Genomic DNA, 26,938 nt, shown 5'->3' on the forward strand with positions numbered 1-26,938 from the left:
GCGCACACTTTTACGATTCCCAGGGAGGGTGCAGTGAATCCCAAAATGTCTCGGGTGCCTTCTGAGATCACAGAGCTGGAACCCTGCAGGACCCCGGAGTCCGGAAGAACACGGCAGTGAGCTCTAGAGAGCGAGTGTGCTCGGGAGAGCCCAGGATACCTGACAGTCTTGCTGAGATCTGGCTGGGGAGAGAAGCATTTCAAAGGTCCCTCAGCCAGCTGAAGCCAGCAAGATCAGAAAAACCGGTCTGGCCAGTTAGAAACCAACAAGAGGTTTTTCTTATTTTGTTTTGTTTGGTTCGGTTTTGTCTTGTTTTTGTGGCTGTTGTTGGTTGATTGATTTTATCTTGTGTTTTATGTCACATTTTATTTTTCAATTCTTACTATTTTTATGTCTCACAATCCCTTATGTTTCTCTTCCATTCATCCTACTATAATTCTTTCCACTCCAAATTTATCTCTCCTGCACTACATCTTCTGCTTTTCTTTCCTTTCTTTTTTTTTAATCTTGCAAGTTACTGTAAATTTGTATTATCTTTTTCTCACTTTTCCGACATTTTTTATTTTAATAGTATTTTGGTATTCTTTTTCTTTCTGTATAATCTTCTTTGCTTGGCTGGTTATACTGTCATTTGATAGGTTCCCCCTGGTATCTCAGTCACAATGTGTTGATAATTTACCATTCTTCATCTGTGTTCCATTAATACACCTCTCAAGGTTCTATACTCCTTATTCTTGTTATCTAGATCTCATCAATTCTGCCACGAGACTGTCACTTTACTATTACTGTTAATAAGACCTAGTTCATACAATTGTAAATACTACTCAATACCCCTACCTGATCTCAGCCCACCTTGTGATTTTCTGAACTATACTATTGTGGGGATTGTCTCTATTCTTTTACACACTACTCCTATTTACTAATCTTTAATCCAATCATACCTTAGAATCTGACCTCCCACAGCCTCACAGTTTTATAAATCCAACTAACAATCCTCTCGCCCCCAACAAGAGTCTTACCCTCTTTCTATCCTTTCTAAAACATGGATAGTGGGGTGGAGGATAACGGTTAACACTATTAAGAGCTAAAGGATAAACCATCTCCTCTCTACTGGCTGCTAATGTAAATAACATAATAGATTGTATTGCTGTCTTAAACCATTTCGCCTTACTCCTCCAACTCATCACAAAAAAAGAGTAGGGGGAAGCTGTGAACACCAGGATACACGAAAGAGATTGCACCACTCAATCTCACAAATATTCTACAACAAAAGCTCACACCATAATTACAGGCAATCAGAACAGATAAATTTAAGAAACAAGAAGAAACCCACGAACAATGAGAAAACAAAGAAACAACCCCCAATTGAAGGGAAATAAGGAAGCCTCAGGAAAAATGCTAAAAAAAATAGAGGCAACTCAACTATCTGATTGTGAGTACAAAACAATGATTATCAGGAAGCTCAATGAACTCACAATGAGCTATCAGAAATTAGAGGGAAACTACATCAATCTCACAGCAAACTATATAAACATGAAAAAGGAAATAGAAACTCTCAACAAAGGTCAAGAGGAAATGAAGAATACAATTTCTGAACTGAACAACACAGTATAAGGAATGAAAAGCAGGATTGATGAAGCAGAAGATAGGATTAGCGAGCTGGAGGACAAAGTAGAAAACAACATCCAGAAAGAGCAAGAAAAGGAAAAGAGCCTCAGAGAGAATGAAGAGGGATTAAGAGAAATGCAAGACAATATGAAATGTAATAATATCCGTATAATAGGGATACCAGAAGGAGAAGGAGAAGAGCAAGGGATCGAAAACCTGGCTGAACAAGCAATGAAGGAAAACTTCCCTAATTTGATGAGAGAAAAAGTCACACAAATCCAGGAAAAACAGAGAGTCCCAATCAAGAGGAACCCAAAGAGGCCCACATCAAGACACATCATAATTAAAATGGCAAAATTTCAAGACAAAGAGAGAATCTTAAAGACAGCAAGGGCGAAAAAGGAAGTAACATACAAGGGAGCCCCAATAAGGCTAACAGCTGACTTCTCAATGGAAACACTTCAAGCCAGAAGAGAATGGCAAGAAATACTCCAGGTAATGAGAACCAGAGTTCTGCAGCCAAGGCTACTATATCCAGCAAGGTTCTCAATCAAGATAGAAGGCCAAATAAGAAGCTTCCCAGACAAAAGAAGTCTAAAAGAATACACCTCCACAAAACCAGCTCTGCAAGAGATCCTAAAGGGACTCCTTTAAGGAAGGGAGGGAAAGAGAGAGAAACACACATACATAAAAGGAAATGAATAAGTACCTATCAATAATAACCTTAAACGTAAATGGATTAAATGCTCCAATCAAAAGACATAGAATAGCTGAATGGATAAGAAAAAATGACCCACACATATGCAGTCTACAAGAGACCCACCTCAGGATAAAATACTTACACAGGCTGAAACTGAAGGGCTGGAAACAAATCTTGCAAGCAAATGGACAGGAAAAAAAAAAGCCTGGACAGCAATACTCATATCAAACAAAATAGACTTCCAAAACAGGTCCATAAAGAGAGACCCAGAAGGTCACTTCATAATACTCAAGGGAAGAATACATCAAGAAGACGTAAATATTGTAAATACATATGCACCCAACATAGGATCACCCAAATACATAAAGAAAATCTTAGAGGACTTCAAGAAAGATATGGAAAGCAAAACAATTATAGTGGGAGATTTTAACACCCCGCTATCAAAAATGGACAGATCTTCTAAACAAAATATCAACAAAGATATTGTGGCATTGAACAATACCCTTGATGAAATGGGCTTTACTGATATATATAGAGCCCTCCATCCAAAAGAAGCTAAATATACATTCTTTTCAAATGTACACGGAACATTCTCAAAGATAGACCAGATGATAGGACACAAAACAAACCTCAAGAATTTCCAGAAAATTGAAATCGTACCAAGCATTTTCTCAGACCACTAGGGACTGAGGCTAGAAACCAACCCCAAGGAAAAAAACCCCAAACACTCTAAATCATGGAGATTAAATAGCATGCAATTAAACAATGGATGGGCCAAGAATGATATTAGGGAAGAAATCAAAAGGTTTATGGAAACAAATGAAAATGAACTCACAACAACCCAAAACTTATGGGACACAGCCAAGGCAGTCCTGAGAGGGAAGTTCACAGCGATACAGGCCCACCTAAAAAGGTTAGAAACATTCCAAACAAACAACCTAACCCTATGTCTACAAGAACTTGAGGAACAACAACAAAGGCAGCCCAGAGCAAGCGGAGGGAAGGAAATAACCAAGATCAGAGCAGAATTCAATGACATAGAGACTACAAGCACAATTCTAAGGATCAATGAATCCAAGAGCTGGTTCTTTGAAAAGATAAACAAAATTGACAAGCCTTTAAGCAGACTCATCAAGAAAAAAAGAGGGAACACCCAAGTAAGCACAATCAGAAATGAAAGAGGAGAAATTAAAACAAAGGATTGTAAGAAATTACTACAAAGAGCTGTATGCCAAGAAATTTGAAACACTAGATGAAATGGACATATTTCTTTGTAGAATTCACAGGAGAATTCTACAAAGCATTTAAGGAAGAGCTAACCCCTATCCTTCACAGACTATTCCAAAAAATCCAGAAAGATGGGAATCTCCCAAACTCTTTTTATGAGGCCAACATCATCCCAATACCAAAACCAGATAAAGACACAGCAAATAAAGAAAACTTCAGGCCAATATCACTGATGAACATTGATGCTAAAATCCTCAACAAGATAGTGGCAAACTGCATCCATCAATACATTAAAAATATCATACACTATGACCAATTGGGATTCATTCCAGGGATGCAAGGATGGTTGAATATTTGCAAGTCAGTAAGTGTAATACATCAGATAAACAAAAGCAAAGACAAAAACCATATGATTATACCAATTGATGCAGAAAAAGCATTTGATAATGTACAGCACCCATTCATGATAAAAACACTCGGCAAAGTGGGAATAGAGGGAGCATTCCTCAACATAATAAAGGCCATATATGAGAAACCTACAGCCAACATCATACTCAATGGGCAAAAATTAAAATCTTTTCCACTAAGATCAGGAACAAGACAAGGCTGTCCACTTTCACCACTTCTATTCAATATAGTACTGGGAGTTTTAGCCACAGCAATCAGACAAGAAAAAGAAATAAAAGGCATCCAAATCAGAAAGGAGGAAACAAAACTGTCACTGTTTGCAGATGACATGATAGTGTACACAGAAAATCCTATAGACTCCACCAAGAAACTGCTTGACCTAATAAATGAATTTTGCAAAACAGCGGGATACAAAGTCAATATCCAGAAATCAAAGGCATTTCTGTACACCAACAATGAAACAGCAGAGGCAGAGATCAAGGAAAAAATTCCATTTGAAATAGCATAAAGAAAAATAAAATATCTAGGAATAAACCTAACCAAAGAAGTAAAAGACCTGTATTCAGAAAACTATATAACACTGAGGAGAGAAATCAAGGAAGACACAAACAAATGGAAACCTATACTGTGTTCATGGATTGGAAGAATTAATATCATCAAAATGTCCATACTTCCCAAAGCAATTTACACATTCAATGCAATTCTCATTAAAGTACCAATGGCATATATCACAGACATAGAACAAACAGTTCAAAAATTTATATGGAATTATAAATGACCCCAAATTGCTGCTGCAATTTTGAGAAAGAAGAGTAAAGTAAGAGGGATCACAATACCTGACACTAAACTATACTACAAGGCCACTGTAATCAAAACAGCCTGGTACTGGCATAAAAACAGGCACATGGACCAATGGAACAGAACAGAGAGCCCAGAAATAAACCCAAGTCTCTATGTTCAATTAATATTTGACAAAGGAGGCCGCAACATAAAATGCAGTAAAAATAGCCTCTTCAACAAATGGTATTGGGAAAACTGGACAGCCACGTGCAAAAAAATGGAACTTGAGCACCAACTTACACCATATATACAAATAAATTCAAGGTTGATAAAAGACTTAAATATAAAATGTGACAGCATTAAAGTCCTAGAGGAGAATGTAGGTAGGAAAATCTCAGATATTTCACGCAGAAACTTTTTACTGACTTGTCCCCTAGAGCAAGGGACATAAAGGAAAGAATAAACAAATGGGACCTCATCAAAATTAAAAGCTTCTGCACAGCTAAAGAAAACAGTATCAAAATAAAAAGAGAACCAACTGTATGGGAACACATATTTGCCAATGACACCTCAGACAAGGGTTTAATCTCCAAAATATATAAAGAACTTACAAGACTGCACTTTAAGAAGACAAGGAATCCAATTAAAAAGTGGGTAAAGGATTTGAACAGACACTTCTCCCAGGAGTACATACAGAAAATCCAAAGACACATGAAAAGATGTTCAATATCGCTAGCTATCAGAGAGATGCAAATTAAAACCACAGTGAGATACCACTTCACACCAGTCAGAATGGCCATCATAAACAAAGCAACAAACAACAAGTGTTGGAGAGGTTGTGGAGAAAAGGGATCCCTAGTGCACTGTTGGTGGGACTGCAGATTGGTACAACCACTATGGAAAACAGTATGGAACTTCCTCAGAAAACTAAGAATGGATCTGCCTTTTCACCCTGCAATTCCACTGCTGGGACTCTATCCTAAGAACACTAAAACACCAATTCAAAAGAACCTATGCATCCCAATGTTCATAGCAGCACAATTTACAATAGCTAGATGCTGGAAGCAATGTAGATGCCCATCAGTGAATGAATGGGTCAAAAAACTATGGTACATTTACACAATGGAATTCTATGCAGCAGAAAGAAAGAAGGAGCTCCTACCCTTTGCAACAGCTTGGATGGATCTGGAAAACATTATGCTCAGTGAAACAAGCCAGGCAGTGAAAGACAAATACCGTATGATCTCACCTTTAACAGGAACCTAAACAATAAAACAAAGAAACAAGCAAAATATAACCAAAGATACTGAAATATAGGTCAGGCTGACAGTGCCCACAGAAGAGAGTAGAGGGAATTTCAGGGGACAGTGGGAAGGGTTCACGGGAGCAAACTTAAAGGACACATGGTCATAACCTAAGGGGATGGTGGTAATGGGAGGGAAGTGGGGAGGGGTGGGAGCTGGGGCTGGATTGGGAGTAAAAAGGAGAAAACTATTTGAACAATGATTAAAATAATATTTTTTAAAAAAGTAATAAACCCACACCTTTATAGTCAATTAATATTCAACAGAGCAAACAAATACATACAATGGACTAAAGATAGTTTATTCAATAAATAGTGTTGGGATAATTGGACAGATACATGCAGAAAAATGAAACGAGATGACCTTCTTAAACCACAGACTAGAATAAATTCAAAATATTTTTTTGTATTTTGTTTTTTAAATTACTTTATTGTTGTTCAATTGCAGTTGTCTGCATTTTCTCCCCACCGCTTCCCCCCAACCCCAGCCAAACCCACCTCCCTCCCTTGCTTCCACCGTCCCCCTTGGTTTTGTCCATGTGCCCTTTATACTAGTTCCTGAAAACCCTTCTCCCTACTGTCCCCTCCCGCCTCATCTCTGGCTCTTATAAGATTGTTCTTAATTTCAATGTCTCTGGTTATATTTTGTTTTCATTTTCTTTTATTGATTATGTTCCAGTTAAAGATGAGGTCATATGGTATTTGTCCCTCACTGCCTAGCTTATTTCACTTAGCATAATGCTTTCCAGTTCCATCCATGCCATTGCAAAGGGTATAAGTTCCTTCTTTCTCTGTACTGTGTAGAATTCCATTGTGTAAATGTACTATAGTTTTTGATCCACTCATTTGCTAAATTCAAAATATATTAAAGACTTAAATGTTAGACCCCAAACCATAAAAATCCTAGAAGAAAACATAGGCAATATGATCTTGGACATTGTTCATAAAATATTTTTTCTATCTCCCCAGGCAAGGGAAACAAACAAACAAAAAAGGGACTACATCAAACTAAAAATCTTTTGTACAACAAAGGAAACCATCAACAAAATAAAAAGACAACCTACGGAATGAGAGAATGTATTCAATGATACAGCTGATAAGGGATTAATATCCAAAATTTATAAAGAACTTATAAAACTCAACACCAAAAAAACAAACAACCCAATTAAAAAATGGGCAAAGGACCCAAAGAGACACTTCTCCAAAGAGGATATTCAGAGGGCCAATAGACATATGAGGAGAACCTCAACATACTAATCATCAGAGAAATGCAAATTAAAACTCCAGTGAGATATCATTTCACTTCCATCATAATGGCCATCATCAATAAATCAACAAACAACAAATGCTGGTGAAGATGTGAAGAAAGGGGAACCCTTTTGCATTGTTGGTGGGAATGCAGACTGGTGCGGCCACTATGGAAAGCAGTATGGAGACACGCCCAAAAATTAAAAATGGATATGCCTTTGGACCTAATGATCCCACTTCTACAAATATATCTGAAGAATCCCAAAACACAGATTGAAAAGTACATAAGCACCCCTATCTATGTTATCAGTGTTATCTACAATCACCAAGATATGGAGGCAGCCCAAGTATCCATCAGTAGATGAGTGGATAAAACAACCACGGGACATTTACAAAATGAAATAGTACATGACCATAAAAAAGAAGAAAATTTTACCCTTTGAAACAGCATGGATGGACCTGAAGAACATTATGCTAAGTGAAATAAGCCAGTCAGGGAAAGACAAATACCATATGATGTCACTTATAAGTGGAACCTAATGAACAAAGTGAACTAACAAGCCACACAGAGGCAGATTCATAGATGGAGAGCAGGATGACAGCTATGGGAGAAGGGTGATTGGGAATGGAAGGAGTTAGCAAAAAGGAAAAAGAACTCATGGACATAGACAACAGTGTGGTGATTGTGGGGGGCAGGTATATGAGGGATAAATTTTAATGGGAAAAGTATAATAAAAATAAATTAAAATGTTCTGGGCTCTGTTTTGAGTAGCTGATGATTTTAATATAATGAAGCATAATTACAAAGTTGGATCTATATTACAGTTTCTTGTGAACACAAAGGAAAGTAGCTAATGAGGGTGGGTGAAGAGTTTCATGAATGGCTTCATGGATGTGGTGACAACTAAGATGATGATATTGCATCTCAGACTCAGGTTTGTCTAATTTCAAAGTCCATGTTCATTCTATTATAGTACAATAGAAGCTGTACAATGCTGAGCTAGCAGTTAAATGTTGCTGAACAATAAGTTTCTCAATTTACAGAAAACATTCTTCTATTTTCATATAAGGTTGTTGAGAGAAAAAGAATGAAAATCTTCAAGAAATCATTCCTATGAAAATGATGCTATGTTAAAATAGTATATGATTGCCTTCTATTTTTGCAAAAAATTTCAATAGCCAAGAGACATCAAAGTGATTGAAAGAAATAAAGTAAAAATTTGGAATTTTCAGCTTTAGTGTATGGACTCTGGAGTAAGCATCTGTAATCTACTATTTAGGATGAGAAAAGCCATAAAATTTTGAACTTTTTAAATAATTGTCCTCACCAAAATACTGCAGAATGCTGATTAACTTTATGTGCTCTTAAATAACAGGTAATCTAATCTGTTGAACCATAGCATCTTATGCTAGTGGTCCCTGGAAAGATTTCAGGTGGTATTTGTAGGGATTTGTTGCAGTAACATAAATTTCAGGTAGAACTTAATTTAAAAAGCTATTAAAGTTTTTGGTCTGATAGCTGCTTCCCCTGTATTCTTGCTCTAGGCAATACATCCACTTTCCTATTTTTAGCTACAATCTGCTGATGACACCAAATTCTAAAGTCCAAGCCATAAATGTTTCCTATATCTTAAGCCCTTTTTCCTTTTCCTGCACTTTAAGCTATTTTATATTTTTATGCCAAGGGAAAAGTTTATCTTGACAAAGTTTTTCATGACAAAGTCATGCAGAACAAAATTCTGCTCAGCCTCCAGGGAACAAAATATAAAGGTGGAAAGTTAGGAAGGTAGCCAAATAGTTCATTTAATCTGGAGGAAACAGGCAAGACAGGAACTGGGATTCACCAGAGGTACCAATGGGTTAAAGCTGGTTTTTTTCCCCTATTACATTTATCCTGGTGTGTCCCGTGGGGTACCAAATTGCTCCATTTTACTTCCTAATTGTATTTCCTGCATTTTTCCTTCTGTTCCCTGCCTACTTGATCTTCAGACTTTGGATTATAATTCATCTATTTCTTAAGCAGTAGACATACAGCTTCATTCCCAAATTAAACTTTGTTGCCTCCTTGACCAGGATTCACAGACTTCTCTTGTGATACAGTTCCATAGTCTGTCCATCACTGAAACTCTGTACCTGTCATTGCTTTTTCAGTTTCATGTCTTTAATTTCAAATTCGAAGCAAAATTTTCATCACATAAGAAAAATTTAGAAAAATTCCTACACCTCACCTTGGAGTGATTATATGATGATAATCCAGCCTGAATGAAAAGTTTTTGTTTATTTTTAAATAAATTTATGTAAATATTTTACAGTATATTCTATAGAATATTAATTAGTAAAATGGTGAATATGTGGCATAGTAAGACCAATAAACTGCTTATGTCACAGATAGGATGGCTGTCTTGGAAGTTCAGAATAAGGCCCTGATCAGGTATGATTTGAGAGCCATTGCTAAAGTTGCTTTGCTTTCCCACAGCAGCCAAAATAATTCCCTATTCTCTGCCATTCTCTACAATTCCAACAGAAACTTAATTTTATTTAAACATACCTAATTAAAATATAGACATTATTAATGAGAGAAAGAGATTTGAGAGTAAAGAAAGTTTCCAAAGACCAATTTTGTCTTTTCATCATTTCCTCCAGACACCACTTTATGTGTCTTTTAGAAGAATAACATGCTAATGTTTATAGAATGCTTTAAAGTCTTTGGATAACAAAAGGGACCTAAGTAGTAAAATGACAATAGCAATACAGTAAAATGTTTAAAGATCATATAGCTGTCACATATACATATAGAACACTCAAAACAGAGAAAACCTTCCATATTTCCTCTTTGCTTTTGCATGGCATTTTTTTCTCTCTTTAATTGTGGCAATATCTGCCATATGAAAAAAAGGCAGGGTCATGGTAATATGATCCCATTGCAGGCATTCATTACAAAGATTTAAGTCACTGATAAATATATTAGCATATTAAATCTGCAATTAGATTAAATATTTTGTGACAGTATATTTTTAAATGCATATTCTCAATAGAAGATATGAGGAGTTATTGCAGGAAGCTTCCTCCTAGGAAAGTTTTTGCTTTCTGGCAAGCTAGTGATTGTTCCCAGCCTATGCCTTCATTAGTCATTCATTAACAACCACCAATTTATGCTCCAGATATTCAAGGTTCCCCATGGTAAAACAACTGTTTCTTCCTAGTGTCATTTTTTCCCACTGCTCTATGTAACAACAATTTTTGAGATATTTTTAGTGCTGCTACCTTCTCTTCTTTAGGTTATTTACTCACCTAAAATAATTTTCCATAGAAAGAAGACACTTTTCTAGAGTGGTAGCCAATCCAAAACTCTGTGGGTTCTTCTTTGGTTACCTCAATTTGGTCCCCAATCCCTTATGTGGTTTATATGTTTAACATACCTACATTATGAAAACCAGGCCATATTCTTTAAAGATATTCTCCAGTAGCTTAGCCAGAATACGTTTAAAGAGAATTATGAAAATGCCATCATGTTAATCTCAAATAACTTGTTAGTGAGTTGAAGTACTTGGTACTAATTTGCAATCTTCCACAGCAATACCAGTTTATAAATTGAATTATTATGGTCAATAGTGCATTTTTGTTACATAAAAATAAAAAAATATAAAGTAGCATAACAAGTATTTGAATATTTTACCAGACAAAAGATCTTATAATATTAAGTTTATAATAAATTAATTTTTAAAAATATACTATAGATTTACAGTTTTTATCTAATTAAATTCTTTGCATTCATAAAAACAGCTATGCTGCTCTGAAAATAAAAATCTACCCAAAAACTATCATATACATCCAAACATATTTCACAATCTCCTCTATTTATGCATACGAACATTTCAAACTACACCCGTGATGATTAAATAATGTCAGAAACAGGCTCAATAGAAAATGATTTGGAAACTCTTGACTACAATTTGGTGAAAGAGGCCCATTAGTACATTCATAAATTTCGCCCATGACAGGATAAAATAGTCAAGTGAAAACTGCTATCTCCATCTTCAAGACTGGTTCAGCAGATTGAATTCAAATTCACAAGCTTAAGGTGCTAAACTAAAATTCAAGCATAGAGTATCTGGACAATCCAAGGAAGCCATTTGTATTTTTTTCTATTTCAATGACTTTATTGAAATGTATGTCTCTTGGTACAAAAAAAATAATGGTAGTTGGTTAGGTTACCTCTGCCAAATCTACACTAACAAGATGTAATCAAAGTATTTAAATATATCAGCATTTTGGAAAAACTAAAAGTTAACAAAACAGGGTTTACAAAAATATAAGATATATTGTAGTTCTTTGGTTTAAGTTCTAATGCATATTTATCCATTACGTGATCTCAAAATTAGATACAGCCATCAAGGATGGACTCAGGTGACACAATGCACTGGGTAACTGTTTGTAACACATCTAACACTGTAGATTTCCTTATATTCACTGACTTAATATAAAATCCTAGACACATCTCAGCAAACACATACATGATTATGAAGATGCTTATTCACTTAAGACTTCCTGTTGGTGCAATGGCACATTTTTTAAAAAAAAAAATCTAAATTAGGAGCAATGGCAGTTTTGTAAACAGAGTCCTTAGTAAAAAATTCTGAAGTTTTAAATCAATAAATTTTCAGAGTGTGTTAATTTATTTTGAGTCACTAATGCAATAAAACTAATTGTCTCAATGGGACTAGATTGAAGCAGTGGATTTTGTATAAAACTAATTTGGTAGATACAAACATCACCTGTTTTCTAGAAAAATATGAAAGGTAAATTAATATGACGAAATTACTAGGTATGAAGTTTTGCTTTAAATAAAATGGCCATAAATGTAAATGTAATTCTCATGTGGCAATGAAGTCCACATCTTTGGTTACTTGCTAAATAACCATTTAGTAGGTGCTAAGAAACCATTTTTACTGCTTAAAATATTGAACCTTATTGTTCGTTCAATGTGAATTTGTAAAATGTTGGTTTTGATATAAACCTTATAATTTAAAATTTAAATTTAAATTAAATAGGTTACCCTTTTTAATACCATCTAAATATATTGACCCAATATAGAAAGTTGGATCAATGTTAGAAATAGATTCATGGCTTACCTTCTCAGACTTGTCATTAATATTTAACATTATGTTATTGGCTTTATTTGTATGCCTCACAGATTAATTCCAATTTAAGCATTATTCCACTACAGTATAATGTTAATTAGGCAATTTTCCCATATCTGAGAACATCAATGTTAATATGGTTATGATATGTTGAGGCTTCACAGCTTAAAACCACTATAACATTATGGGAGTCATAGTTCAGGATTGTGGAGAATGGCTTCAGAGAACATTTTTTGTTGCTGTAATAATCCAATTAAGGAACTGTTTTAGGAATTGTTGTAAGCTAGGTTAGTCTGTAGTAGCTATGCTTCAATTATCATGCAGTTCGTACAGAAACAATCCATTTCAGCTTCTGAATATTTAATTTTGAACACTCATTTGATGAATGTTCAGTTAAACACTTGGATACAAGCTCTTGCCAGAAGGTCAAATCCCTGCCATTTATCTTGGAAAGTTTCTGAAGATGATCTAGCTCTTCTGTTAACCCTACACACTTCTGTGCTTGGATTCCAATGCAATGACAGACACTCCTGGCACAGAAGGCTTTCCTTTAGAAAATATGATCCTGCAGTGGCATGCCTTAAATTGAGCTCCTAGTCTTTCAAAATTAAGGCTATTCCTTCTTTCAAATGGTAAGTTTTCTTGAATCAGTGAATAATAGAGTTGCAGAAATTGGAAGGCAGTAGTAGCTTTGACTTTCCAACACAATCTTTTCTATTCTCATCAAGTCTGGAACTCCATACCTACAGTAGCTTATGTGGATCAAGTCTCTCGCTAGTGGAACATTGCTTTCTTCTTCTGTTGATTTTACGACCAGCTGCTCATAGAAGCAGCTCAGTCTAACACACCCTGGGTGCTTAGGCTGTACCTTCATTTTGGACAGGATTCTTTCCAGTAAATTCACAGCTAGAGAAAATGTCTCTATGTCAAAACCAAAGTACTGAGTTAGACTAAGAAAATCTTTGCCCTGGCTGGTGTAGCTCAGTGGATTGAGCTCGGGCTATGAACCAAAGTGTCGCAGGTTCGATTCCCAGTCAGGGCACATACCTGGGTTGCAGGCCACAGCCCCCAGCAACCGCACATTGATGTTTCTCTCTCTCTCCCCCTCCCTTCCCTCTCTAAAAATAAATAAATAAAATCTTTAAAAAAAAGAAAATCTTTAACTTCAGAGTCCATTAGTCTTGCAATCATTCTAAGGCTGTCACAATGTGCAGATTCAATTAATCTCAAGCTGCAGACTTTCCTGTGAAGTTATGAAACCTAACACTATACCTATTGTGTACCTAGTCAGTGTTAAGAATTTGTAAGACAACATGGCCCTGGCTGGCGTAGCTCAGGGGATTGAGTGTGGGCTGTGAACCAAAGTGTCGCAGGTTTGATTCCTAGTCAGGGCACCTGCCTGGGTTGCAGGCCACGACCCCCAGCAACCACACATCGATGTCTCTCTCTCTCTCTCTCTCTCCCCCTCCCTCCATTCCCTCTCTAAAAAATAAATAAGTAAAATCTTTAAAAAAAAGAATTTGTAAGACAACAGACCACTTTATTTGATTAATTAATAGGAAATTAAAATGCAACCTGAGCATTACTAACAATATAGAGAAATATTAAGTCATCAGCATCGATAATGTTATGCAGTTATTATGAAATATAAAACAATAGGGGCGGGCAGCAGCGGCGGCTACGTGCGGAGGAGGTGGAGGTAGTGCTGGGCGACCACTTCCCACCCCCAAGCTGGTTCAGAGCCGAGTGGATCTGAGGTCGGCCGGAGCTGAGCACCCCCCACCCCATGGCCTGGAACACGCTATCCTCACACTTCCGTCAGGTGAACATCCACGAGTTTGACAGGAGGCGGCGGTGGCAGGAGAGCCAGGCCCGGACCCTAGGGAGGTGGATGGTCTCCTGCGGCAAGGGGACATGCTTTGGGCATTTCATGCAGCCTTACGGAACTCGCCCGTCAACACCTAGAATCAAGCCGTGAAGGAACGAGCTCAGGGCATGGTGCTGAAAGTACTTACAAACTTTAAGAGCAGCTAAATTGAGCAGGCCGTGCAGTCACTGGACAGAAATGGTATTGACTTGCTAATGAAGTACATTTATAAAGGGTTTGAGAAGTCCTCAGAAAATAGCAGCGCAGTGCTACTCCAGTGGCATGAAAAGGCATTAGCAGTAGGAGGACTAGGCTCCATTATAAGAGTTCTTACAGCAAGAAAGACTGTTTAAAAAAAAAAAGACTCGTTACTTTGAGAAGAATTTTGGATGCACAGGCTGGTGAAGAAGGGATTGACAATGGACCACCTTCCCAGGAACTCCCAACTATTTCAGGACATGCATCCATTGAAGTGTATTTTATTTTCAAGGTGGAGGGAGAAATTGTCTTACTGTTTCCTACCTAAATCCTTTGCAGGATCGATAGTCTATGCCTTTGTCCACGAATAATGCAGAACTGACATTGTGACTGTCTGCCAGAGTGACTAGCCACCACTGTTGGTCAGGTGTGTCTGTGGGCACTGCCCGTTTAAAGTGGGAGAGGGATGGCTGGGGCAGGTGCAGATCCAAGGGCTGCCACAAATGGGCGAGCTGGTGTTTCTGAAGCGGAAACTCCCCGGGGGTTTGTACAGACGTCCCATCTTCCCAGAGAAGGCGGGCTCTCTTGGGTTCATTGTAAAGTGCCTGCTGCATCAATAAAGCTCTTGGCTTATTAGTATATAAAAAAAAAGAAATATAAAACAATAACAAAACATAAATTTTCCTGATCCAACCTGAAGCCATGCATTGTACTAATTATTGGCTGAAAGAAACCCTGTGTTCATCTATCAAGTTCTACAAAGAAAATTATATAATAAATGGCATTCTGTTTTATAAACATCCTTTTCCCACACCAAAATAAAATTTTTCTTATCATTAGCAGGTTTTCCAGAGAATATTAACTAGTGAAGTGCCTCTTCTGTCATTTTTTCATTGCCATAGACTTCTACTTCATAGCACTGCCCTATTTTGTTCTGACCATAAAATTACCCTTTATCTTCTTTCAAAATCAATTTGTCACATTTATAAAGGTTAAAAGGATATTTGAATGATGACCTGAAAAAAGATAGTGCTGCTTTAGGCAATTAGGCATATCTTTCTGCTTGATTCTTTCCCTCCACTCCATCCTAGAAGTAAAATAATAATTTTTTGTTTATCTTAAAGTGAGAGAATATATAAAAGTACTGGGGACTGCTCCTAACATCTCAGATAAAACCTGTAAAATCAAATAAAAAGAAACCTAAAACCCTACCAGAATTTAATAAGGAGCATTGCATGCATGGTAGAATTTTAAACATTTTAAAAAATTATAATGATGTGACTGAAATGAGAAATAACACTAAACATAAATTCTATTCCCTCAATTAAGATGGGGTAGTGGTAAAAAGAAATCTTGGGCCCTGGCCAGGTAACTGTTGGTTAGATTATTGGCCCAATACATCAAGTTTGTGGATTTGATTCCTGGTCAGGGCACATACAAGAATCAACCAATGAATATAAAAATAAGTGGAACAACAAATCAAAGTTTCTCTCTCTCTCTCTCCCCCTCCCAAAATCAATAAAAAATTAATCAAAAGGACATCTTGATTCACTCCCAGCTATGGTTTCTAAATTATTAGTAGAGCAAGGAAAGCTGGAGGATGAGAAAATCTGAAATAACAGAAAATATTTATAGTAGAGAAAGTATAAGATATAATATAGTTGGAGTACATGCCAAATAATGTAGCAATAAGCATTGTTTCAACACACAACCTTCCTGGAAATTCACAAAGCCACATGATTTTAATGGCTACTCTTATAATATATCAAAAATTTGAACTACTCTACCTCTATATATAGTCAACTTCCTACTTCTAAATATAAAGTTCTTCCTTCCAGCTCTTTAACTCCCTCATTCACAAATAGTGTGTTCCATGACATGACTGCTGAATCTCTTTGACATTTTTTCCAAATCTCTTGCTTCATCCAAGTGTCATCTTCTTCCCAGTCCAACAATCTCAGAGAAGCCATATTTCATAAACATGGAGAGAGTCAAATATATCATACTCAGTATTTATAGAACATAATGTGCACTACCTCTGTCATAACACTTAACTCTTGTACTGAAATTTATTGCATATGTTTGTCCATTGTACAGTGAATTCTAGTTACTAATGTAGAAAAATGCTAAATGAAGTACAGTACAAATTGAGTAAATAGGGTGAAATCAGAGCTTTCAATATCTATTTAAATCAAAATTATCAACTGCACCACTTTAAGCATCAACATCACCAAATCTCAGGGTTGTGGTTTTAATCTATAACTACTTCATAAGGTTATGGTCAGGCATAAATGATATAATTCCTGCAAATTTCCTAGAAATATATAAATTAATTAATCTTAGTTTTTTTAATATAATGAATTCAAGGCTTGCTCTTTCTTTCTTTCTCTTTCTTTCTTCCTTCCTTTCTTTCTTCCTTCCTTCCTTCCTTCCTTTCTTCCTTCCTTCCTTCCTTTCTTTCTCTTTCTTTCTTTTTCCCTTCCTTCCTTCCTTCCTTCCTTCCTTCCTTCCTTCCTTCCTTCCTTCCTTCCTTTCTTTCTTTCTTCCTTCCTCCCTTCCTTCCTTCCTTCCTTCCTCTCTCTCTCTCTGTTATTCAGTTACAGTCATCCCATATTTTTCCCCATTGCTCACCCATACCCCAACCTCTATACTCCCACAGTCAATCCCCCCTTGTCCATGCCCATGAGTCCTCTATTCCTGTCCCTTCACTTGCCCCTTCTCCTTCTTTCCTCCCTTATCCCCCTACCCCTCTCATCTGGTCATTGTTAGTTTGTTCTTTATTTCCAAGTCCCTGGTTCTATTTTGCTAATTTTTTAAGTTGATTTAGTTCCACTTACAGGTGAGATCATATGGTATTTATCTTTAACTGCCTGGCAAATTTCACTAGCACAATGCACTCAAGTTCCATCCATGCTGTTGTGAAGGGTAGGAGTCCCTTCCTTCTGCTGCATGGTATTCTATTGTGTAAATGTACCATAGTTTTTTAATCCACTCATTTACTAATGGGTACATAGGCTGTTTCCAGCTTTGGCTATTGTAACTAATGCTGCTATGAACATTGGGGTGCATAATTCTTTCAAGTCGGAATTTCATATTCTTAAGGTATAGTCTCAGCAGTGGGATTGCTGGATGGCAAGGCAAATCCATATTGAGTTTTTGAGGAAATTGCCTACTGTTTTCCACAGTGGCTGCATCAGTCTGCATTCCCACCAACAGTGTACGTAGGTTTCCTTTCTTCCACAACCTACCCAGCACTTGTTGTTTGTTGATTTATTAGTGATGGTCATTCCGGCTGATGTGAAGTGGTATCTCATTGTGGTTTTAATTTGCATCTCTCTAATGGCTAGTGATGTTGAACATTTTTTCTTGTGTTTATGGGTCTTCTGTATGTCCTCCTTGGTGAAGTGTCTCTTCAGGTCCTTTGCCCATTTTTTAATTGGTCTTTTCATCTTCCTGGTGTAGAGTCATGTGAGCTCTTTACATATTTTGGAGATCTAGCCCTTGTCTGAGTTATCATTGACAAATATCTTTTCCCATATGGTTGGTTCTCTTTTCGTTTTAATGATGTTTTCTTTAGCCATGCAGAAGCTTTTTATTTTGGTAAGATCCAATTTGTTTGTTCTTCCCTTTATATCCCTTGCCCTAGGGGATGTATCACTGAAAATGTTACTGTGTGTGATATCTGAAATTTTCCTGTGTATGTTTACCTCTAGGAATTTTATGGTGTCATGACTTATATTTAAGTCTTTTATCTACACTGAGTTTATTTTTGTATATGGTATAAGTTGGTGGCCTAGTCCCATTTCTTTGCAAGTAGCTGTCCAGGTCTCCCAGCACTATTTGTTGAAGAGGCTATATTTACTCCATTTTATGCTGCTGCCCCCTTTGTCAAATGTTAACTGACAGTATTGATATGGGTTTGTTTCTGGGTTCTGTATTCTGTTCCATTGGTTCTCTGTTTTATTCCATTGGTTCTCTATTCTTAAGCCAGTACCAGGCTGTTTTGATTACAGTGGCCTTGTAATAAAGTTTGATATTAGGTATTGTGATCCCTCCTACTTTGTCCTTCTTTCTCAAAATTTCCGAGGCTACTGGGAGTCGTTGATTGTTCCATATAAATTTTCAAAATATTTGTTCTATAACTGTGAAATATGTCATTTGTATTCTGATAAGGATTGCATTGAAGCTATAGATTGTTTTGGGTAGTATGGACATTTTGATTATGTTAATTCTTCCAATCCATGAACATGGTATATGCTTCCTTTTATTTATTTCCTCCTTAATTTCTTTCTTCAATGTTATGTAGTTTTCTGAGTACATGTCTTTTATCTCCTTGGTTAAGTTTATTCCTAAGTATTTTATTTTTCTTGTAGCTATAGTAAATGGATTTTTTCTTCTAATTTCTGTTTCTGTTATCTCATGGTTGGTGTACAAAAATGCCTTCAATTTCTGAATGTTGACTTTGTACACCGCTGTTTTGCCAATTCATTTATTAGGTCGAGTAGTTTTTAGGTGGAGTCAATGGGATTTTCTATGTACATTATCATGTCATCTACAAACAATGACAGTTTTACTTCCTCCTTTCCAGTTTGGATGCTTTTTATTTATTTCTTTTTTTTTTTTGTCTGATCACTGTGGGTAGAACTTCCTATACTATGTTGAATAGAAGTGGTGCAAGTGGACATACTTGTCTTGCTCTTAGGGGAACAATCTTAGGGGAAAAGCTTTTACTCATTGTCCATTGAGTTTGATATTGGCTGTAGGTTTCTCATATATTGCTTTTATTATGTTGAGGTACTCCCTCCATTCCCAATTGGTGAGTGTTTTTTACCTTCTGTACTTTATCAAATGCTTCTTCAGCATCTATTGATAAGATCATGTGGAATTTGTCTTTTGTGTTGTTTATCTGATGTATTACATTTATTGATTTGCATGTTATATCATCTTTGCATCCCTGGGTTGAGTACCATTTGATCTTTTTGGTGTATTGCTAGATGGGGTTTGCCAATATTTTCTTGAGGACTTTAGTATTTATGTTCATCAGTGATATTGGTCTGTGGTTTTCTTTCTTTGTGTGTGTTTAACTGGTTTTGGGATTAGGATGATTCTGGCTTCATAAAATGAATTTGGGAGTCTTCCATCTTCTTGAATTTTTGGAATAGCTTGAGAAGAATCAGGATTAACTCTTCTCTAAATGTTTGCTAAAATTCTGTGAATCTGTTCAGCTGAGGGCTTCTGTGTGCTGGAAATTTTTGATTACTGCCTCAATTGGCTAGCTAATATCAGTCTGTTCAGGCTTTCTGCTTCTTCTTGACTTAATTTTGGAGGATGTGTTTCTAGAAATGTGTCCATTTCACCCAGCTTTTCAAATTTCTTACCTTATAGTTGTTCATTGTAATTATGATCCTTTGTATTTCTGTGGTATCAGTTGTAATTTCTCTTTCATTTCTGATTTTATTTATTTGGGTCTTCTCTCTTTCTTTCTTGATAACTTTGGTTAAAGGTTTGTCAATGTTTTTCATCTTTTCAAAGAACCAGCTCCAACATTCTTTCATCATTTAAATTGTTCTTTTAGTATTTTGTCATTTTTAACATTTTTTATTGTTGTTCAAGTAAAGTTTTCTGCCTTTTCCCCCCACCCCTCCCCACCACCCCAGCCCTCTCTACCTCCCTCCCTTGTTATTACCCCACTTGTTATTGTCTGTGTCCTTTGTAGTTGTTCCTGCAAACCATTTGCCCTTTTTCCTGTAATCCCCTCCCCTCTCTCCTCTGGTCACTGTCAGCCTGTTCTCAATTTCATTGTCTTTGGTTATATTTTACTTGCTTGTTCAATTAGTGATTAGATTCCTGTTAAAAGTGAGATCATATGGTATTTGTCTTTCACTGCCTGGTTTATTTCACTTAGCATAATGCTCTCCAGGCCCATTCATGTTGTTGCAAAGGGTAGGAGCTCCTTCTTTCTCTCTGCTGTGTAGAATTCCATTTTGTAAATGTACCACAGTTTTTGGATCCATTCATTTACTGATGGGCACTTAGGTTGCTTCTAGCACTTGGCTATTATAAATTGTGCTACTATGAACATTGGGGTGCATAGGTTCTTCTGGATTGGTGTTTCAGGGTTGTTAGGATATAATCCTAGCAGTGGAATTGCTAGGTCAAAAGGCAGTTCCATTTTTAGTTTTCTAAGGAAATTCCATAATGTTTTCCATAGTGGTTGCACCAGTCTGCAATCCCACCAAGAGTGCACTAGGGTTCCCTTTTCTCCACAACTTTTCCAACACTTGTTGTTCGTTGCTTTGTTTATCATGGCCATTCTCAATGGTGTGACGTGGTATCTCATTGTGGTTTTAATTTGCATTTCTCCGATAGCTAGCGATACTGAGCATATTTTCATATGTCTCTGGACCCTCTGTATGTCCTCCTTGGAGGAGAGTCTGTTCAAGTCCTTTCCCATTTTTAATTGGGTTGCTTGCTTGTTTGGAAAATGAGGGGAAAAATAATAAAATTAGGTAGTTACCACAACAGAATGCCGCTCATTTTTGTCATTTAATTCTGCTCTGATGTTGGTTATTTCCTTCCTTCTACTTGCTCAGAGGTTTGTTTGTTGTTCTTCCTGTAGTTTTTGTAGATGTGGGTTTAGGTTGTTTCTTTGAAATTTTTCTATCTTTTTTAGGTAAGCCTTTATTGATATGAACTTCCCTGCCTTCCCTGTGTCTAATAGGTTTTGGGTTGTTGTGTGTTCATTTTTATTTATTTCCAGAAACTTTTTTATTTGTTCTTTGATCATTGTTTACCTATTCATTGTTTTATAGCATGTTATTCAGACCTCATTTATATGACTGTTTTTGAGTTTTTCCTTGAGGTTGGTTTCTAGTTACAAGCCATTGTGATCTGAGAAAATGCTTGATGTCATTTCAATTTTCTTGAATTTGTTGAGGCTTCTTTTGTGTGCTATCATGTTGTCTATCTACAAAAATGTTCCATGTGCATTGCAAAAGAATGTATATTTTGCTTTTGGGGGATGAAATGTTCTGTATATATCAGTTAAGCCCATTTGACCTAGTGTGATATTCAGTCCACAATGTCCTTGTTGATATTTTGTTTGGAAGATCTGTCCATTGTTGACAGTGGGGTGTCAAAATCCCCAACTATAAATGTTTTGCTATATATGTCTTTCTTGAAGTCCTCCAAGTTTTTCCTTATGTATTTGGGTGTTCCTGTGTTGGGTGCATATATGTTTACAGTATTTTTAGCTTCTTGATGGATTCTTCCCTTTAAAATTATAAAATGACCCTCTTTATCTCTTTTGTGGCCTTTGTTATGAAATCCATTTTGTCTGATATAAGTATTGCTACTCTGGCTTTTTTTCTTTGTCCATTTGCTTGGAATATTTTTTCCAACCCTTTGCTTTCAGTCTGTGTAGGTCTTTTGTTTTGATATGGGTCTCTTGTAGGCAGCATATTTGTGGGTCATATTTTCTTTCCATTTAGCTACTCTGTGTATTTTGATTGGAGTGTTTATCCCATTTACATTTCAGGTTATATTATTGATAGGTACTTATTCATTTTCCCCCTTTGTACCTCTGTTCCACTCTCTCTCACTCTTTTTCTTTCTTCCTCAATCTTAAAGCAGTCTCTTTAGCATCTCTCACAGTGCTGGTTTGGTGGAAGTGTATTCTTTCAGTCTACTTTTCTCTGGTAAACTCCTTATTTTGCCTTCCATTTTATTTGAGAGCTTTGCTGGTTAGAGTAGTCTTATTTGCAGGATTTTCCTTTTCATTACTTGGAATATTTCTTGGCATTCCCTTCTGCCTTGTAGTATTTCTGTTGAGAAAGCATCTGCTAACCTTTTCAGAGTTCCATTGTGTGTTACTCCTTGTTTCTCCCTTGTGGCTTTTAAGATTCTTTCTTTGCCTTTAAGACTTGGCATTTTAATTATGATGTATCTTAGAGTAGGCCTCTTTTGGTTTCTCTTGATTCAGGACCCTCTGTGCTTCCTGAAGTTGCATGGCTTTTCCCCTCCCAGGTATAGGAACTTTTCTCTCATTATTTTTTTCAAATAGGGTTTCTACCTTTTGCTCCTTTTCTTCTTCTTCTTCTGGTATTTCTGTGATTTGAATGTTGTTGCATTTCATGTTATTCTGGAGTTCTGTTAAGCTATCCTCATACTTTTTGAGCCATTCTTCATGCTGTTGCTAGGTATTTCTTTCTACCTTGTCTGCCAGCTAACTTCTTCTGTCTTCTGCTTCATACAATATGCTTATAATTCTTTCTAGTGTATTTTTTATTTCATATATTGTATTCTATTTAAATTTTCATGCTGTCATAGTTCCCGCTCAGTTCCTTGTAGCTGTCTTTGAGTCCTTTGAGCATCCTTATAACCATTTTTTCTGAATTCCATGTATAATAGATTGCTTGCCTCAATTTCACTTAGCTCTTTTACTGGGGATTGTTCCATTTCTTTTGACTGGGGTATCTTTCTTTGTGTCCCCATTCTAGGTGACTCTTTTTGTTTGTTTCTGGGTCTCAGGGCACTCTGCTTTGCCTGCCTATCTTTGTGGTGTGAACTTTTGTGGTAGGAGTTCTGTGGAACTCAGTGCTGCAGTGTGTTTGATGCCTTGTCTGGATGCCCTAGGATTGTCCTTTTTTCCTTTTGAGGGGCTCTATTGTTATACTTGGGTTTTACTTGTGTGTGGCTTCTCTGTTGGTGGGCTCTCCCCTTCAGTGGGCTAAGCATTGCAGTAGGTTAAACACAATAAACTATATAGCTCATCCTGGTAAAGGCTCAAAATTACTTTTAAGAGATGGGAATAGAAAAGCTATTTTTGATGTATATATTGTAATCCAAAAACCAGTATAATAGTCTCCCTTATCCATGGTTTCACTTTCCAAAGCTTCAGCTGCCCCTGGTCAAGTGCAATCCAAGAATATTAAATGAAAAAATTAATAAATGAACAATTCATAACTTTTACATTTCACATTATTCTGAGTAGCATAATGAAACTTCACATTGTCCTGTTCCTTCCTGTCTAGGGTGTGAAACATCCCTGTATCTAGTGCAGCCATGTATACATTTCCCACCTGTTAATTAGTAACCATCATCGTTATCAAATTGACTGTTAGTGTATTGCAGTGCTTATATTCAAGTAACCCTTATACTAGCCCAATGCTACATCCCAATGCCTATGTCATTCACCTACCTTCATCTCATCACATAGGCATTGTGTCATCTCACATCATCATATGAAGAATGGTGAGTGCAGTACAATAAAATATTTGAAACAGAGAAAGATGCCAGATTCACATAACTTTTATAACAAAATATTTTATAATTTCTCTATTTTATTATTGTTGTTAATTTCTTACTGTGCTTAACTTATAAATTAAATTCTATTATAGGTATGTAGCTGTGTATATATTGGAAAAATCATAGTTTATATAAGGTTCAGTATTATCTAGTTTCAGGCATCCACTGAGGAACATATCTCTGGCAGGTAAAGGGAGATTACTGTATGGTAATAATGTATAGGTGTAAGATTAAATGGTTGAAAATGTTAAAGAAAAATTTTAAACACTAGGTCATGCTATTTATGATAAATGAGGCATCAAAATCAATGATAAAGGAAAATGGGGATTCCTTATGTGAGTGGGGGGACATGGTGGAAGGAGACAAAGGGGGAAAATTTAGGTAATTTTAATAGCAATAAAATATTGAAAAATAGAAAATGTACCTTTAACAGGAACCTAAACAACAAAACAAAGAAACAAGCAAAATATAACCAAAGACACTGAAATAGAGAACAGACTGACAGAGTTCAGAGGGGAGAGGAGAGGGAATTTCAGGGGAAAAAGGGAAGGGTATACAGGAACAAGTATAAAGGACACATAGATAAAAAGTAGGGATGGATGGAAATGGGAGGGAGGTGGGGAGGGATGGGTGGGTGGGCTGGGCTGGGAATAAAAGATAGAAAATTGTACTGCAACAACAATTAAAATAAAATTAAAAAAGAAAAAAGAAAAAATGTGTTAGATAAATGTAGATATTCACCTCATTTCACACACAAAAATAAGTTCTAAGAAGAGTAAATAGTTGACCATTTAAAACATAGTCAAAGAAAAACAAGAAGAGTCAGTGGGATATTTATCAAAACTGTTGGATATTTAGCTAACATCAAGGGCGAAGAAAGTTAAATGATTACACAGATGAGAAGAATGAGAGATTTGGCTACATATAAATATAAAACTTTTGACTATGGCAATGTTTTTCTTAAATGTAAAGTAGGCTGGGTAAAATAGTTGCAAAAATAAACATAAACAAAAAGACAAGATGGTGACACAGCTAGCATAAAATATTTGAAACAACCATTAATGTTAAAATATCCTTAACTATTTGTTCAATATATTTTATTTCTTTTCTTTTTAATTGAATGTATTGGAGTGACATTGGTTAAAAATTATATAGGTTTCAGTTGTTTAATTCTATAATACATCATCTGTATACTGTATTAAGTGTTTACCACCTCAAACCAAGTCTCCTCCATCACCATTTATGCCCCCATACCCACTTCTGTTCATTCTCCCCCTCACAGATATTTACAAAAACCAGTGTATAATGCACCCTGTAGATACTTGGAAATGAATTTGAACATAATATTTCCATATTCTCAATAACACTTCTACTGCAAATCACTATTTCCATTCTCTATATTAGTAATATGATTTCAGTGGGCAAAATTTTGTACAATTTCTAATCTCAGGGAGATTATAAAATTTTTAAATGTTTATAATACAAAAATTGCATTGTGGACATCAGTAAAAATGGTGGACTAAGGACTTCCAAAATTCTCTCTCCCTTAAAAGCAACAAGAATATTGACAAAAATTGTCAGAATCAACTAATTCATGACTTTAGAAATTAATATATAAATAATGCAAATTGATGTGGTTACTGTGGAAAACACTATGGAGATTTCTTTAAAAATTAAAAATGAAACTGCTTTATGTCCCAGCAATTTCACTTTTAGGAATATATTTGAAGAAACCTCAAACACTGGTTCAAAAGAATATGTGCTATGTTAATAGCAGCTTTATTTACAACAGGCAAGATTTAGAAGTACCTGATTGTCCATCAGCAAGTGAGTAGATAAAAAGAGCTGTGGCAAATTTACACAATGGAATACTACTCCTCTATAAAGAAGGAAATCTTATCTGTTGTGACAGCATAGATAGACCTCGAGAGCATTATGCTAAGTGAATTAAGCCAATCAGAGTAAGGCAAGCACCATGTGATTAAACTTCTATATGGAATCTAATGAACAAAATAAACTAACAAAATAGAAACAGACTCATAGGTACAGAGAACAAACTGGCAGCTGTTAGACGAGAGGGATTTGAGGAACTGGGTGAAATAGGTGAAAGGATTAAGAAAAAAACACTACTTCATACTTCATAGACACAGACAAGAGTATGGTGATTACCAGAAATGAAGGTTGGGGTGGGGTAGAAGAGGGTAAAGGGTGGATAAATGGTGATGAAAGGAGACTTAAGTTGTACTTGTGAACACACAATATAATATACAGATGATGTATTATAGAATCATGCATGTGAAATCTACATAATTTTATTAACCAATGTCACCACAATAAATTTAATTAAAAATGAACAGAAGCGTCCACAAAGAACTTAAAAAACTAAATACAAAAAAGAGAAAAAGATTATGCAATTATATAGATGATGGAATTATTAACAGGGACTTATGCAACAGGGAGAAATCTTGAGTCGACCAGTGACTTCTTCCTAAATACCAGTTCTGGAGCAATTTTGATCCACCCATGTGTCTGTCTTTGGGCACTACCTGACAGAGAATACCTTTCTAAACCTTCCTAGACAATTGCCAGGCAATTCAGAGTTGAGGGTAAAAGAGGTTCAGAGAAGAGGGAAAAAAGTGGAAACTTAATCATTGATTTCTGGGGATACTGCCATGATTAGAATTTATTAAGTGTAAAAAACAGCTTTGAGAATAAAAAGGAGAAGACAAAAATACAGAAATTAAAAAAGAAAAAGAGAACAAATGAGCACAGTAATTAAAAGAGAAAAAATGTGTGTTTGGGAAAGGAGGTGGATTTAAATCAAACTACTCTAATGAAGAATATGAGTGTGGTGAGTATGACAGAAGAGGGTGGGTGGAGGTGGAAGAGGTTATAGGAAAGATAAACAGTAATGGAAAAAAGTACAATTAAAAAATGAAAACTACTCTTCTCCTTCTGGTACCCCTATAATTCCAATGTTGGAAAGTTTAAAGATGTCCTGGAGGTTCCTCTTGTAATTTTTTTTTTTTGAATTCTTGTTTCTTCATTCTTTTCTTTTTATTGTGGGTCTCATCTTCTTTATTTTTTTATTTTATTTTAATCATTGTTAAAGTACAGTTTTCTCCCACTTACTCCCATTCCAGCCAACCCAC

At 36.0% G+C, this 26,938-nt stretch overlaps 1 protein-coding gene and 2 pseudogenes across 1 annotated transcript in view; 2 read left to right on the top strand and 1 right to left on the bottom strand.

Moving 5' to 3' along the window:
* Window positions 1-26,938, top strand: part of HTR2C (5-hydroxytryptamine receptor 2C) — a 264,826-nt gene that overhangs the window by 111,199 nt on the left and 126,689 nt on the right. The window lies entirely within an intron of this gene.
* On the bottom strand, window positions 12,669-17,388 carry LOC123805154 (annotated as a pseudogene).
* On the top strand, window positions 14,202-14,734 carry LOC123805155 (annotated as a pseudogene).

The sequence above is a fragment of the Phyllostomus hastatus genome, unplaced genomic scaffold, assembly GCF_019186645.2.
Source record: "Phyllostomus hastatus isolate PE091 unplaced genomic scaffold, TTU_PhHast_1.1 phas_scaffold_28, whole genome shotgun sequence".
Lineage (NCBI taxonomy): Eukaryota > Metazoa > Chordata > Mammalia > Chiroptera > Phyllostomidae > Phyllostomus > Phyllostomus hastatus.